Here is a 14685-nt window from a genome sequence, read left to right on the forward strand (position 1 = left end):
TGCTTGATCTTGATAATTTTGTTTGCTAATATTATATTGTTTGATAATTAAAGGGCTGGATAGCGTCCCAATAATAGATTATTCCAGTTTAACAGATTGGGGTGGAAGACAGGACACGAGTTTAAACTATGTAAGAGTAGGGATAGGCTGGATGTTAGGTGGTTCTTCTTTTCCCAGAGAAGTGTGAGCCTCTGGAATACATTGCTGGTTGGTGTGCTAGGTTTTGACTCTCTGCCTGCCTTCAAGAGGGAGCTGGACCGGTTCTTGATTGGGACAGAGATTGCATCATATAGAAGGTAAGTGTCTTTATAGAGAACATTGAGTCCAAGTGATCTCCTGGACTGGTTTCAACTGCCGGAGGGGGCAGGAGAGGAATTTTACAGAGTATTTTTTGCCTTATTGGTGCTAGGTTTTTTCTCTATTTTTTTGCCACTCCATGGCAGTGGGGGTGGGTGTGAGGTGGGGGGGTCGGGGTGGTGGTGGGGAGGTCGGGCAAGGGAAGAAGTGTTTAGCCTTTATGATCCGGCCATCATGGTGTGGGGCAGGCTTGATGGACCAGCTGGTCTTTTCCTGCCTCTCAATTTCAATTTGTTCGTATCTTTATCTTGACTAAAAGGACGTCTCCATGAGTTTACTAAAACACTGTGTGTGGAAGATAGCAAAAGTTAGTAATATCTAACAAACTACAGAAAATACAATAACTTCAGAAGCCAACACACTCAACTGTCTGAGGCTGAATCAGACCGTTCACAACCTTGGTATCCTATTTGACCCTGAGATGAGCTTCCGACCACATATCCGCTCTATTATCAAGACCGCCTACTTCCACCTCCGTGACATCACCCATCTCCATCACTGCCTCAGCTCATCTGCTGCAGAAACCCTCATCTATGCCTTTGTTACCTCTAGACTTGACTATTCTAATGCTCTCCTGGCTGACTTCCCATCTACTTCACTCCATAATCTTGAGCTCATCCAAAACTCTGCTGCCCGTATCCTAACTCGCACCAAGTCCCGTTCAAACATCACTCCTGTGCTCACTGACCTACATTGGCTCATGGTCCGGGAATGCCTCGATTTTAAATTTCTCATCATTTTTTTCAAATCCCTCTATGGCCCCACCCATCCCTATCTCTGTAACCTCCTCCAGCCCTAAAACACTCCGAGATCTCCGCACTCCTCCAATTCTTGTCTCTTGTGCAACCCCGATTTTAATCACTCCACCATTGGCGACCGTGCCCTCAGCTGCCTAGGCCCTAAGCTCTGGAATTCCCTCCCTATACCTCTCTGCCTCTCTACCTCTCCTCTGTTAATTATTCCTTAAAATCTACCTCTTTGACTAAGCTTCTGGTCACCTGTCCTAATATCTCCTTATGTGGCTCGCTGTCAAATTTTGTTTGATAATCGCTCCTGTGAAGTGCCTTGAGACATTTTATTATGTTAAAGGTGCTATAAAAATGCAAATTGTTGTTGTTGTGGCATCTAAGCTACCAGTGAGACTGTTTCTGTTTTACCTCCACAATAATTAGATCCTTTATACAGCCTTGGCACATTGTAGTACATTTACTGCAGCAAAGAAAGCATATGATGTTACATCCCCTTACACCCGCGCCATGATGAAATCCGTTGCCTTCACCTCTGCACCCACTTCTTTGGCCAGGAGGCATCCTCCCACACAGCGGACCCTTTCTCCTGTCTTCAGAATTCTCATTCCACCTGGAGACCTCCCTCTGGTCTCTTACCCTCTTTTGATCTTTAAGTTGGCAACTGTTGGTGTGACAATAGGGTCTCAATTTCTCTACTCCCTTCATTCACTCTAATTGCTCTAAATCTACAAGGCACAAGTCAGGAGTGTGATGGAATACTCTCCACTTGCCTGGATGAGTGCAGCTCCAACAACACTCAAGAAGCTTGACACCATCCAGGACAAAGCAGCCCACTTGATTGGCACCCCATCCACCACCCTAAACATTCACTCCCTTCACCGCCAGCGCACAGTGGCTGCAGTGTGTACCATCCACAGGATGCACTGCAGCAACTCGCCAAGGCTTCTTCGACAGCACCTCCCAAACCCACGACCTCTACCACCTAGAAGGAAAAGGGCAGCAGGCACATGGGAACAACACCACATACACATTCCCTTCCAAGTCACACATCATCCCGACTTGGAAATATATCGCCGTTCCTTCATCATCACTGGGTCAAAATTCTGGAACTCCCTTCCTAACAGCACTGTGGGAGAACTTCACCAAACGGACTGCAGCGGTTCAAGAAGGCAGCTCACCACCACCTTCTCAAGGGCAATTAGGGATGGGCAATAAATGCTGGCCTTGCCAGTGACGCCTTGCCATTATCTCCCTCTGAACTTGCATCACTCCATTCTCTCAGGTCCAACCCTGACATTGACCTGCGGACAAGGGAGACACTGTTGTTGTTTGGCAACAAGACCTCTACCTTGCGGAGGCTGAAAGCTAAACTCTGACATCTCCTCCTACCTCCCCCGGACCATTACCCCACCACCAAACATCAAGCCATCGTTTCCTACAATGTCACTGACCTCATCTCCTCTGGAGATCTTCCCCCCACAACCTCCATGAAATAATAAGAGCTTGTAACAAAGGTAATGCACTAGTCGTGGGGGACTTTATCTGCATATAAACTGGGCAAATCAAATTGGCAAAGGTAGTTTGGAAGACGAGTTCATGGAATGTATTCGAGACAGATTCCTAGAGCAATACATCATGGAACCAACCAGGGAATAGGCTATTTTAGATCTTGTATGATGTAATGAGATAGAGTTAATTAGTAATCGCACAGTAAAAGAACCTCTAGGGAAGAGTGATCATAATATGATAGAATTTCACATTGAATTTGAAAGCAACATACTTAATTCAGAAACTAGAGTCTTAAACTTAAATAAAGCAAATTACATAGGTATGAGGGGCAAGTTGTCAATGGTAGATTAGGAAATTAAATTATAGTGTTTGACAGTTGAAAAGAAATGGCAAACATTTAAAGAAATATTTCAATATTCTCAACAAATATACGTTCCATTGAGACATAAAAATTCCATGGGAAGAGTCATCCACCCATGGCTAACTAAAGATGTTAAGGAGAGTATTGGATTGAAAGAAGAGGCCTATAATGTTGCCAAGAAGAGTAAGAAGCCTGGGGATTGGGAGAGTTTTAGAAACCAAAAAGGATGACCAAAAAATTGATAAAAAGGGAGAAAATAGAATATGAAAGTAAACTAGCAACAAACATAAAAATGGATTTTTTTTTTTTATTCGTTCATGGGATGTGGGCGTCGCTGGCAAGGCCGGCATTTATTGCCCATCCCTAGCAAGATTTTACAACTGAGTGACTTGCTAGGCCATTTCAGAGGGCAATTAAGAATCAACCACATTGCTGTGGGTCTGGAGTCACATATAGGCCAGACCGGGTAAGGACGGCAGGTTTCCTTCCCTAAAGAACATTAGTGAACCAGATGGGTTTTTACAACAATCCGGTAGTTTCATGGCCACCATTACTGATACTAGTATTTTAATTCCAGATTTTTTATTTAATTAATTGAATTTAAATTCGCCAGCCGCCATGGCGGGATTTGAACTCGTGACTCTGGATTTTAGTCCAGGCCTCTGAATTACTAGCCCAGTAACATAACCACTACGCTACCGTACCCTTGTAAGAGCTTCTACAGTATGTAAAAAAGGAAGAGAGTAGAAAAAGTAAATGTTGGTCCCTTAGAGGCTGAGACAGGAGAAATTATAATGGGGAAATCAGGAAATGGGAGATGCGTTAACCAAATATTTTGCATCTGTCTTCACAGAAGAAGTCACAAAAAGCATACCAAAATTAATGGGAAACCAAGGGGTAAATGAGAGTGAGGAACTTAAAACAATTATTATCATTAGAGAAAAAGTATCCGACAAACTAATGGGACTAAAAGCCAACAAATCCCCTGGACCTGATGGCCGACATCCGAGGGTTCTAAAAGAGGTGGCTGCAGAGATAGAGGATGCATTGGTTATGATCTTCCAAAATTCTCTAGATTCTGGAACGGTCCCAATGGATTGGAAGGGAGCAAATGTTACCCTACTATTCAAGAAGGGAGGGAGAGAAAAAACAGGGAACTACTGTAAGGTGTTCCGTTCCCTTCCGCCTTACACCGGTTCTTGGACCTCGGAATTACAAGAACAAAATTGCATGCGACAAATAGGCTTTGGCTCAACCCAAACTTGTTAGTTTATTAGACCAACAAAACCCCAGTACAAACCTTTCTATGATTTGACTGAAACTTAGAATCACCCACACGGCTAGTCGTTACTGACGCTGATCGTAGGCCTGGACCTGGAAATGACCAGTTTCCGTCCATCTTCCCTTGACTGCAGCCTCCGCAGTGCAAACCCCTTAGTGATTTGCCTGGAACTTACAATCACTCACGTGGCCGGTCATTACCGATGTTGATTGTAGGCCTGGATCTGGAGGTGGCTGGTCTCCGTCCGTCTTCACCTGACTGCAGCCTCCACATGCTGCTGTTGTACCTTCTTATAGTATTCCAGTCATGCAAACCCCCACCTGGGCCTCATCCGTGGTTTCAGCTATCAAAATGTTGGATTGTTTAACATTCACACCTCTTCATCTGGGCATCTCGGTGATTCAAAACTCCTTAGTTGTGCAGAGCTGTGATGTCGAGAGGCAACTCCTTATCTCCTCCCCGCTACCTGCATAGTGTCAGGATAATGTGGTATTCCTCACTGTGATGGGCCATTGGTTCACAGCATTGTTTAGGTGTGAAAGGCCTTCCGTTCTTGTCCGAGACTGAGCATGGCTCAGAGGTTCAGTTTGATTATACATTGTCTCTGTGTTAATTTGTATTCGCCCGGGCCTCATTGTTTGATGTAAATAAGTCTCCAAAACTGATCATGGGCAGGAGTCTCTTTGACAGGCACCTAGGGTTAACTGTTTCATATCTTGCAGTTTTACAGTGGTTTTACAGTATTTTCCATATTTGTAATCTTACACTACAGGTTAAATGTGAGGTTATGCACTTTGGCAGGAAAAATCAGAGAGCAAGTTATTATCTTAATGGCGAGAAACTGGAAAGTACTGCAGTACAAAGGGATCTGGGGGTCCCAGTGCAAGAAAATCAAAAAGTTAGTATGCAGGTGCAGCAGGTGATCAAGAAGGCCAACGGAATGTTGGCTTTTATTGCTAGGGGGATAGAATATAAAAACAGGGAGGTATTGCTGCAGTTATATAAGGTATTGGTGAGACCGCACCTGGAATACTGCATACAGTTTTGGTGTCCATACTTAAGAAAAGACATACTTGCTCTCGAGGCTGTACAAAGAAGGTTCACTCGGCTAATCCCGGGGATGAGGGGGTGGACATATGAGGAGAGGTTGAGTAGATTGGGACTCTGCTCATTGGAGTTCAGAAGAATGAGAGGCGATCTTATTGAAACATATAAGATTGTGAAGGGGCTTGATCGGGTGGATGCGGTAAGGTTGTTCCCAAGGATGGGTGAAACTAGAACTAGGGGGCATAATCTTAGAATAAGGGCTGCTCTTTCAAAACTGAGATGAGGAGAAACTTCTTCACTCAGAGGGTAGTAGGTCTGTGGAATTTGCTGCCCCAGGAAGCTGTGGAAGCTACATCATTAAATAAATTTAAAACAGAAATAGACAGTTTCCTAGAAGTAAAGGGAATTAGGGGTTACGGGGAGCGGGCAGGAAATTGGACGTGAAGCTGAGTTCGGATCAGTCAAGGCCCTGTGGGTGGCGGAGCCCAGGGGCTGAGTGGCCGGGTCCTGTTCCTACTTCTTGTGTTCTTTAGATTTGAGGTTAGGATCTGATCAGCCATGATCTTATTGAATGGCGGAGCAGGCTCGAGGGGCCGATTGGCCTACTCCTACTCCTATTTCTTATGTTCTTATGTTAATTAGCCTGAAATCGGTCGTCGGGAAAATGCTGGAATCCATTATTAAGGAAGTGGTAACAAGGCACTTAGAAAATCATAATATGATTAGGCAGAGTCAACATGGTTTTATGAAAGGGAAATCGTGTTTGACAAATTTATTAGAATCTTTTGAAGATGTAACTAGCAGGGTAGATAAAGGAGAACCAGTGGATGCAGTATATTTGGATTTTCAAAAGCAATTCAATAAGGTACCACATAAAAGGTTGTTACACAAGGTAAGGGCTCATCTAGTTGGGGGTAATACATTAGCATGGATAGAGGATTGGTTAAAGGACAGAAAACAGAGAGTAGGGATAAACGGGTCATTCTCAGGTTGGCAGGCTGTAACTAGTGGGGTGCCGCAAGGATCGGTGCTTGGGCCTCAGCTATATTAATGATTTAGGTGAAGGGACCGAATGTAATGTATCCAAGTTTGCTGACAATACCAAGCTAGGTGGGAAAGTGAGCTGTGAGGAGGTCACAAAGAGTCTGCAAAGGGATATAGACAGGTTAAGAGAGTGACCAAGAAGGTGGCAGATGGAGTATAATGTGGGGAAATATGAGGTTATTCACTTTGGTAGGAAGAATAGAAAAGCAGAATATTTTGTAAATGGTGAGAAATTATTAAATGTTGGTGTTCAGAGAGACTTAGGTGTCCTCATACAAGAAACACAAAAAGTTAGTATGCAGGTACAGCAAGCAATTAGGAAGGCAAATAGCATGTTGGCCATCATTGCAAGGGGATTGGAGTACAAGAGTAATGAAGTCTTACAATTGTACAGGGCTTTGGTGAGACCTCACCTGGTGTACTGCATACAGTTTTGGTCTCCTTATCTAAGGAAGAATATTCTTGCCTCAGAGGCGGTGCATCGAAGGTTCACTAGATTAATTCCTGTGAAGAGAGGGTTGTCCTATGAAGAGGGGTTGAGTAGAATGGGAGTTCAGAAGAATGGGAGGTGATCTCATTGAAACATATAAGATTATTACAGGGCCTAACAGGGTAGATGTTGAGAGATTGTTGCCCCTGGCTTGAGAGTCTAGAACTCACATTGTACAGTGCTCTGGTCACCATCTCCACAAATGCTGCCAGACCTGCTGAGTGTTTCCAGCATTTTCTGTTTTTTATTGCAGATTTCCAGAATCCGCAGTATTTTGGTTTTGTTTTGATGTTACATGGGTTTCAGTACCATATAATTATCAGAAAGTTTTCTGAAAACATGTGACAAAAGATTCTTATGTTAAGAGAAACAAAGAACTTTCATTTATATAGTGTCTTTCACATTCTTAGGACACCCCAAAGTGCTTTACAGCAATTTAATTACTTTTGAAGCATAGTCACTGATGTTTTTAGGCAAATGCAGTAGAAAATTTGCACACAGCAAAGCACTACAAATAACAATGAGATGAAGAACCAGTCATGGGTAAGATGGGTATAGAGGGATATGGGCCAAGTGCAGGCAATTGGGACTAGCTTAGTGGTATAAACTGGGCGACATGGACAAGTTGGGCCGAAGGGCCTGTTTCCATGTTGTAAACTTCTATAATATGTTTAAGGGATAAATGTTGGCCAGACATTGGGCGAACTCCCCTGCTCCTCTTTGAATAGCACATGGAATTTTTTACATCCACCTGAGAGGGCAGAGGGGGCCCCATCCATCTCTGACAATCCAGCATTCCCATAGTACTGCACTGAAATGTCAGTCTAGATAATATGCTCAAGTCCTGGAATGGGACTTGAGCCCACAACCTCCTGAGAGAGAATACAGACAGAAGTATTTCTGTGCGACTATGCATTATTTGTTATTATTTAAAAATCCACAGAAGATAATAGTTAAAGAGACATTTTCATAATGAAAAAGTGTTTTCTTGTTTGGGAAGAAGAAGAAATACATAGAAGTTACAAAACGGAAACAGGCCGTACAACCCAACCAATCCATATCAGAGTTTACCCTCCATTCAAGCATCAGTCCTAATTATATTTACCTACCCTGTTCCTATATCCCTTCATCAGGCAGGTTATATAAAGGGTTTGCAATCCACCCTACCAGATTACCACCCAGGCAATGAAAACAAAAATCTACCCCGAAGTCTCCCAACCATCCTCCAGCAGTCCTAACTTCTTTGCCTCAGAGTAGGCCCTCCCAGCTTTCCCTCTGAGAAGCCAGGCTGGCCTCACAGAGTATCTCAACCCCCACCCTAGGACTTGGCCCTCTTGTCTTCTTTAAAATCCTGACTCCAGTGTCAGTGTTTAGATGAAATTGACTGCCTCCCTGCCACGAGTGGAACCCACCAGCCTAACTTAGCAATGACCACTGCCAAGTTCAAGGACGTAAGATTGTCACAGCAGCAATGAGTGTGAACAAGTGTTGCAATGTCAAATTATCTTTCATGCTCTCAGGATGCTGATTGCCAGGCAGTGCACGGTAAAGAGGACTAGGTCCTGGGAGGGGTGGGTAGCAATCAAGACAGGGAGGGGTGCATCAACTGGGAGAGGAAAGGGGCAGTGATCAGTGGAGGGAGGGGCAGCGATCGTGAGAGGGAGGGGGTGATCGGGAGGGGTCCAAGTGGGGGCCGGCAACGGTCTTCAGCACTGCAGTGGAACTGGGAGCAACACACCTGCACCCCCCAGCTCCACATTCATGTAAGTATTTTTTTAAACTTACCTTTTTGGTGGCAGCATCCAGTGGTTCCTTTAAGGACTGCTGGATAGGCCACATGTTGACCATGTTTTCCTGAACACAGGACATCCTTCATCACACAATGTGGTACGATCACCATGCTAAATGGGACAGACTAATGACAGATCTGGCTGTGAGCCATTAGCAGCAGCAGAATTGTATACCAACATAATCTGTAACCTTATGGCCTGGTACATACAGGAACATTAGGCATTCAGCCCCTCGAGCCTGTTCCACCATTCTATTAGATCATGGCTGATCCACAAAACCTTACTTCCTATTGTCACTATTTTGAGTCATGCTTTTATGTCAACATTTAACATTGCAAATTCCTATGTAAACATTTAAAATGGGATAACCTACCTGGAAAGTAAACATTTTCCCTCGCCTGACCTAATGTAGTTGCAAGCTCGTGCCACATGGTGGCCTTGTACCGCATTGTTTTATAACTGCCTTTCCCACCGCCATTGCCAACTTGCCTTCCTTCTAAGTGAGTTTTTATTACCTGTATTCTATTTCTTTTAATTTATCTTTATCTTTACTAATTATTTATTTTTCCAAGGTCTTCCCACCTCTTAGCCTCCTGCCTGCCCTCTCCCACCCTCAATGTTTCACCAATTAGATTCTAATCCCCAATCAGCATTTAAGGTTGCCCTCCCTAACCTTTGTGCACTCCATGCTCCCTCACCTGTTCATTCCTGTTCCTCAAATGATTCTTCTGCCCACTGAATTTTTTTTTGTCCTTCTTCACCTTTCCACAGTTCTTGTGCCTTTTCAGCTGGATTCTCTAGCCCAAGTCCTGCTCTTCTATCCCTTCTTCCTTTCTCACAGGTCTCCCCAACCCAAATCACACTCATCATTATCTGGAATAGAGAGATTTCAGAGTTTCATTCTCTACAAATAACCTTCCTAGCATTTTCCTACTTTTCTTCTTTATTCTAAGTTCTTGCATATATCTTGGAACTTAACTCATGAATTTCAAATTCTTGAGTATATTTTGCAGGCTGCCTCTTGGATTATTTTAAAGACAGTTCATTATATTTTGGAGCATTGCTGCTGGTATGGCAAGCCATTAAATACATTTAGTACAGCATTTGCTTCTACATTAGTGATTATTCATGTTGTGGATTATCATTGAGCACTTATTGGAATAATAAATTATATTGCATAATATAGACTTCCTGTCGAAAACTGCATATCCTCTTGTGAGCAAAGTCACAGGTGATCCACTGGTGTATATAAAGGCCACGCATTTATGGTTTTCACAGAATAATGGACTGAGTCATGAAATTCAATCGCCAAAATATCAGTAAAAATCTATTTTAATATCTTTTAATAAAAAGGGAATGTGACATGTTCAGTCACCATACATCAGTGACTCTACTGTTATGGCATAAATACTTCTATTGTTACAAAGCAGCATATTCTTTGACTCACTATAAGCAATTCCATAGGAGATTTACTAGTATCCCAACCAATGCAAAGCAACAATCAACAAAGCCAATAGAATGTTGAAAAACATAGCCCAAACATCTGAATATAAGTCAGAGAAGGTCTTAATCACATTGTACAGTGCTCTGGTCAGACCACATCATGAGCACTGCAACCAGTTCTGGTCACCATGACACAAGGGAGACAGTTAAGTGCACTCGGCTCCAGACCTCATTATAGTCTTGATCCAAACATGAACTCCTAAGGTGAGGTGAGAGTGACTGCCCTTGACATCAAGGCAAAATTCAACCAAGTGTGGCACCAAGGGACAATGGGAATCAGGGGGAAAATACCTGGTGCAAAGGAAGATGGTTATGATTGTTGTAGGCCAATAATCTCAGCCCCAGGACATTAGGGTTAGAGTTAGGGTTGCATGAATTCCTCAGGCAGCGTCCTGGCCCAATTATCTTCAGCTGGTTCATCAATGACCTGTCCTCTATCATAAGGTCAGAATTTGGGCTGTTCACTGATGATTGCATAGTGTTCAGATCCATTTGCAATTCCTCAGATAATGAAGCAGTCCATGCCCAAATGCAGCAAGACCTGAACAACATCCAGGCTTGGGCTGATAAGTGGCAAGTAACACAAGCCACACAAGTGCCAGGCAATGACCATCTCCAAAAAGAGAGAGCCTAAGCACCTCTCCTTGATATTCAACGGCATTACCATAGCAAAGTCTCTCACTATCACTATCCCAAGGATCACCACTGACCAGAAACTCAACGGGACCAGCCACATAAATGCCATGGCTACTGGAGCAGGTCACAGGCTGGGTATTCTGCGCTGAGTGGCTTACCTCCTGACTCCCAAAGCCTCTCCACCACCTACAATGCACAAATCTGGAATGTGATGGAATACTCTCCAGTTGCCTGGATGGGTGCAGCTGCAACAATACTCAAGAAGCTCGACACCATCCAGGACAAAGCAGTCCATTTGTTCAACACTTCATCCACAATCTTTAACATCCACCATGGCCATACTGTGACTGCAGGATACACAACAGCAACTTGCCAAGGCTTCTTCAGCAGCACTTCCCAAACCCAAGATTTCCACCACCTAGAAGGACAAGGGCAGCAGGTGCATAGGAACATCATCACCTCCAAGTGACACACCATCCTGACTTGGACATATATCGCCTTCCTTCAACATCGCTGGGTCAAAATCCTGGATTTCCCTATGTAACAGCATTGTGGGATCATTTTCACCACACAGACTGCAGAGTTTCAAGAGGAAAGCCCACCACCACCTTCTCAAGGGCAGTTGGGAATGGGCAATAAATGCTGGCCCTGCCAGCGATGCCCACATCCTGAGAATGACTAAAAAAAATGTTCATGATTGTCAAGTGTGATGATCATGGAGTTCTCTCAGATCAACGATTTGTAACTTTTCTGGCATGTATAACTTCAGGACTGGCTTTACGTTCATACCTAGCCAGTTCTGTTCAGCATAGTAATATACAATGGGGTAATTTTGACTTTGTACGATAGTGTTAAATGGGTCATAACAAATTGGAAGCCCATTTTACATCTCTCCCAATTTTTGAATCCCGAGATTGAAACCATCAAGGATGAGGAGTCACCCAGTGCAGATGCTAAGGGAGGAAAGGAGAGAGGATATCTGCAGGACAGACTCAGGGTGGGGCTTGTGAGTGGGGATAGACAATGAGGAGTTTAAAGGAGAGATAAGGGGGGTGAGATTCTTTTAGGAGGAGAAGGTGCCAGAGGAGTTAGGGGATAGACCAATGTATAATGTGATAAGGATTATACTGCCACCATGGCAGTTTGGATAGGCAAGTGGTAGAAAGTGTACCCAGACAGGGAAGCTCCAATAAGGAGCAAGGAGTCACCAGCTGTGAGCCACGTTTCAGTTAAAGCCGTGATATAAATGCAATCATCCACAATAAGGTCATGTATGGACAGGTTTCTATCAGGGGTTGATATCGCTAAGTGTCTAACCTCTAGTCCAGTCTTTTGACAGGGCTTCCCAGTTGCGTTACTTATTATAGTGCTTTCTCAACTCCTGTCATTGATTAATTTCCTTTCTTAGTGCTGCCAAATTCAGATGCCACAGGATGGGGGTAGTGTTGTGTTCCAAACTCTTCCCAGCTGCTATTTGGGTTTGATTTTTATTCCCTTCCTGCTATATCACTCACCAGGTGTACAAAAATATTAACAAAGATAAAATATCTCTGTAAGGCTTAACTTTACACAAAAATTAAAATAATAAAAAAGTAATCTAGTCCCAGCTCTGGCTGTATGCAATGTGTGCAACCCTCAATCTGAATCATTTTAACATTTTGAAAAGCACATTTTAACATTAAGAAAGCACAGTATTGCATTAACCTATTTTATCTTAACAATATCTGTCAAATGGTGTCAGTGTTTGATTGGTCCTCCATACAAATTGTGCACTCTTCGTGTGTAAAGCAAAATATATTTCTTCCTTGATTCCTGAAAATTCTGAAGAGCTGATTCTCTGCCCGCAATCCTTGTGAGTCCAAGGGTTACTTGGTCAGCAGACACCCAATTGGCCCTCTATCTCTCCACTAACTAAAGGTATTTTTGTTTGGGCATAAATTGTTAAGACCCACATCCAAAATAGATAATAGGTTCTTCGATGTCTTCCATACAAACTCCAGTCATTGTTAGATGCAGAACCAAATGGGATTCAAATTGGTGTACAATGCACCCATTTTTCAGGGTGCAAAGCATGCTAATTTAGCAGTACCATAAGGGTAAGGCAAAGGTTTACTGCAATGATGCCAGGAATGAGAGACTATAATAATGTCAAAAGGCTTGAAAACACGTGTGCTACCTGAAACAGGTGTTAGGCCCATTGCCTACGCAAATCGGGAACCTAACGCCTATTTCAGGTCCCTTCCCGAAATTGATTGGCATCTGAGCACAGCGTGCTACGGTCAGTTCTCTCAGGTTCAGATCAGTCAAACCAGTGATCATCAAAGGGACTGCTGGAGGCTGCCAACAAAAAGGTAAGTAAATTATATTTTACCTACCTGAATGTGAAGCCAGAAGGAGCAGGAATTCTTCTTCTGGCTCCACATTAAAACTGTGGGCCACTGCTGGCCACCATTCGCCCCCTCACAACCTCCACCCCCCACCCACCCAGATTCACCGTTGCTCCTTAGCCAGCGTCCCTGCCTGCTGATCTTCATCTTCTGCTCGACCTGCACACTGCCTCGTGGGGCGTGCCCAATGTCCCCAGCACGCTGGCCGCGTTCTGATGGCACAAAAGGACTGATTATCAGTTTCGGCACAATTTGAACAGATTTCTAAGCTGTACACTGTGGTATTTAAAGTTAGATTGACTATTTCCAATTTTTGCAGTATTCGCCTTTGATAGAGGTTGGGAAAAACTTGTTGAACACTTCCTGAGGAATTTAAATAGATTGAGTATTTTTAATGAACATTGGGAATGGTCTGGGAAAGGAACGTGCTTAATTTGCTTAGTAGTTTTCTCTTGCTTCACACTTTCTGTTGTTATCAATTTAAATCTAGTAGAAAGCCACTTAAAAAGTAATTATTAACAGATTGATTGTGGTGTAAATTATATCTTTTGTTGATGATTCAGCAATCTAACAGTGAATTCTGGATTTGAAAGCAAGCAGTGAGACCATTTCCTTTTTTTAATGATCCTAATCTGTATTTTCACCTAGATGTACAATGCATAGTTTAGTTTGCCCTATCAGTGAAGATCCTGTGATTGTAATTACTGTAGGTGGCTATCAAGAGATTGTAGAGGAGCACCATTGATTAGGTGCTCTAATCTCTAAACTGTGTGATGTTGTTGCAACCATTAAAAGTGTTGAATAATTGGCTTTATACTTCCCTTGTGCTTTTTGAAGTCCTTCACACTGCAAAACCAATTGGCAGAATCATCAGACCAGGCATCATCACCTTTCAGTCATCTGCAACTGAACTCACCCCTATAAAATGAATCAGAAGCAGTTTACTGTGAAAACTTGTAATCAATTTTCCCCGTAATTGTTTTAATGACCAAAGCTCCTTTTACATTCTATAAATATCATGTAGTTCTTGTATGAAATATGTGATTATATCTTGAATGATGCAAAAATATTCAGTACCCAGGTGGTTAATTATAAAATCTTTCCCACATTAAAATATCATTTTTCTCATTTTAAGATGTGTCATCAAGCTCTCAAATCAAAGCAATTACTAAACCTAAATCTGAAGCAAGACTAATGTATATGTATTAAAAAGAATGAAACATTTAATGCTGCCTATTTGAAGTGATCACAACTACAATAGAGGATCTCAGTCAGTGATTGTACAGTATTTGACTATGACATTATAACATTGGGCTCAGCCACAAAGGATTCAATCAAACATAATTAATTTAATACTTATGAGAACATAGTGTGCAGTAAGCAATTGCAATATTATCCTAGCTATTTGAGAAATGAAAAATCTTATTTTCATCCTTCTCTTTTTAATACAAATAAATCACATCCTTCCAGTTTACATAACCATAGAACAGAGCACATGGTGTATCTATGAAGAACTCTTTCTACTCGGAT

The 14685-nt window shown here is 42.7% G+C and overlaps 1 long non-coding RNA gene across 1 annotated transcript in view; it reads left to right on the forward strand.

Moving 5' to 3' along the window:
• LOC137332415 (uncharacterized) overlaps window positions 1-14685 on the forward strand; it is a 31532-nt gene that overhangs the window by 15120 nt on the left and 1727 nt on the right. The gene's annotated exons all lie outside the window — the stretch shown is intronic.

Source organism: Heptranchias perlo, chromosome 14 (assembly GCF_035084215.1).
Source record: "Heptranchias perlo isolate sHepPer1 chromosome 14, sHepPer1.hap1, whole genome shotgun sequence".
NCBI lineage: Eukaryota > Metazoa > Chordata > Chondrichthyes > Hexanchiformes > Hexanchidae > Heptranchias > Heptranchias perlo.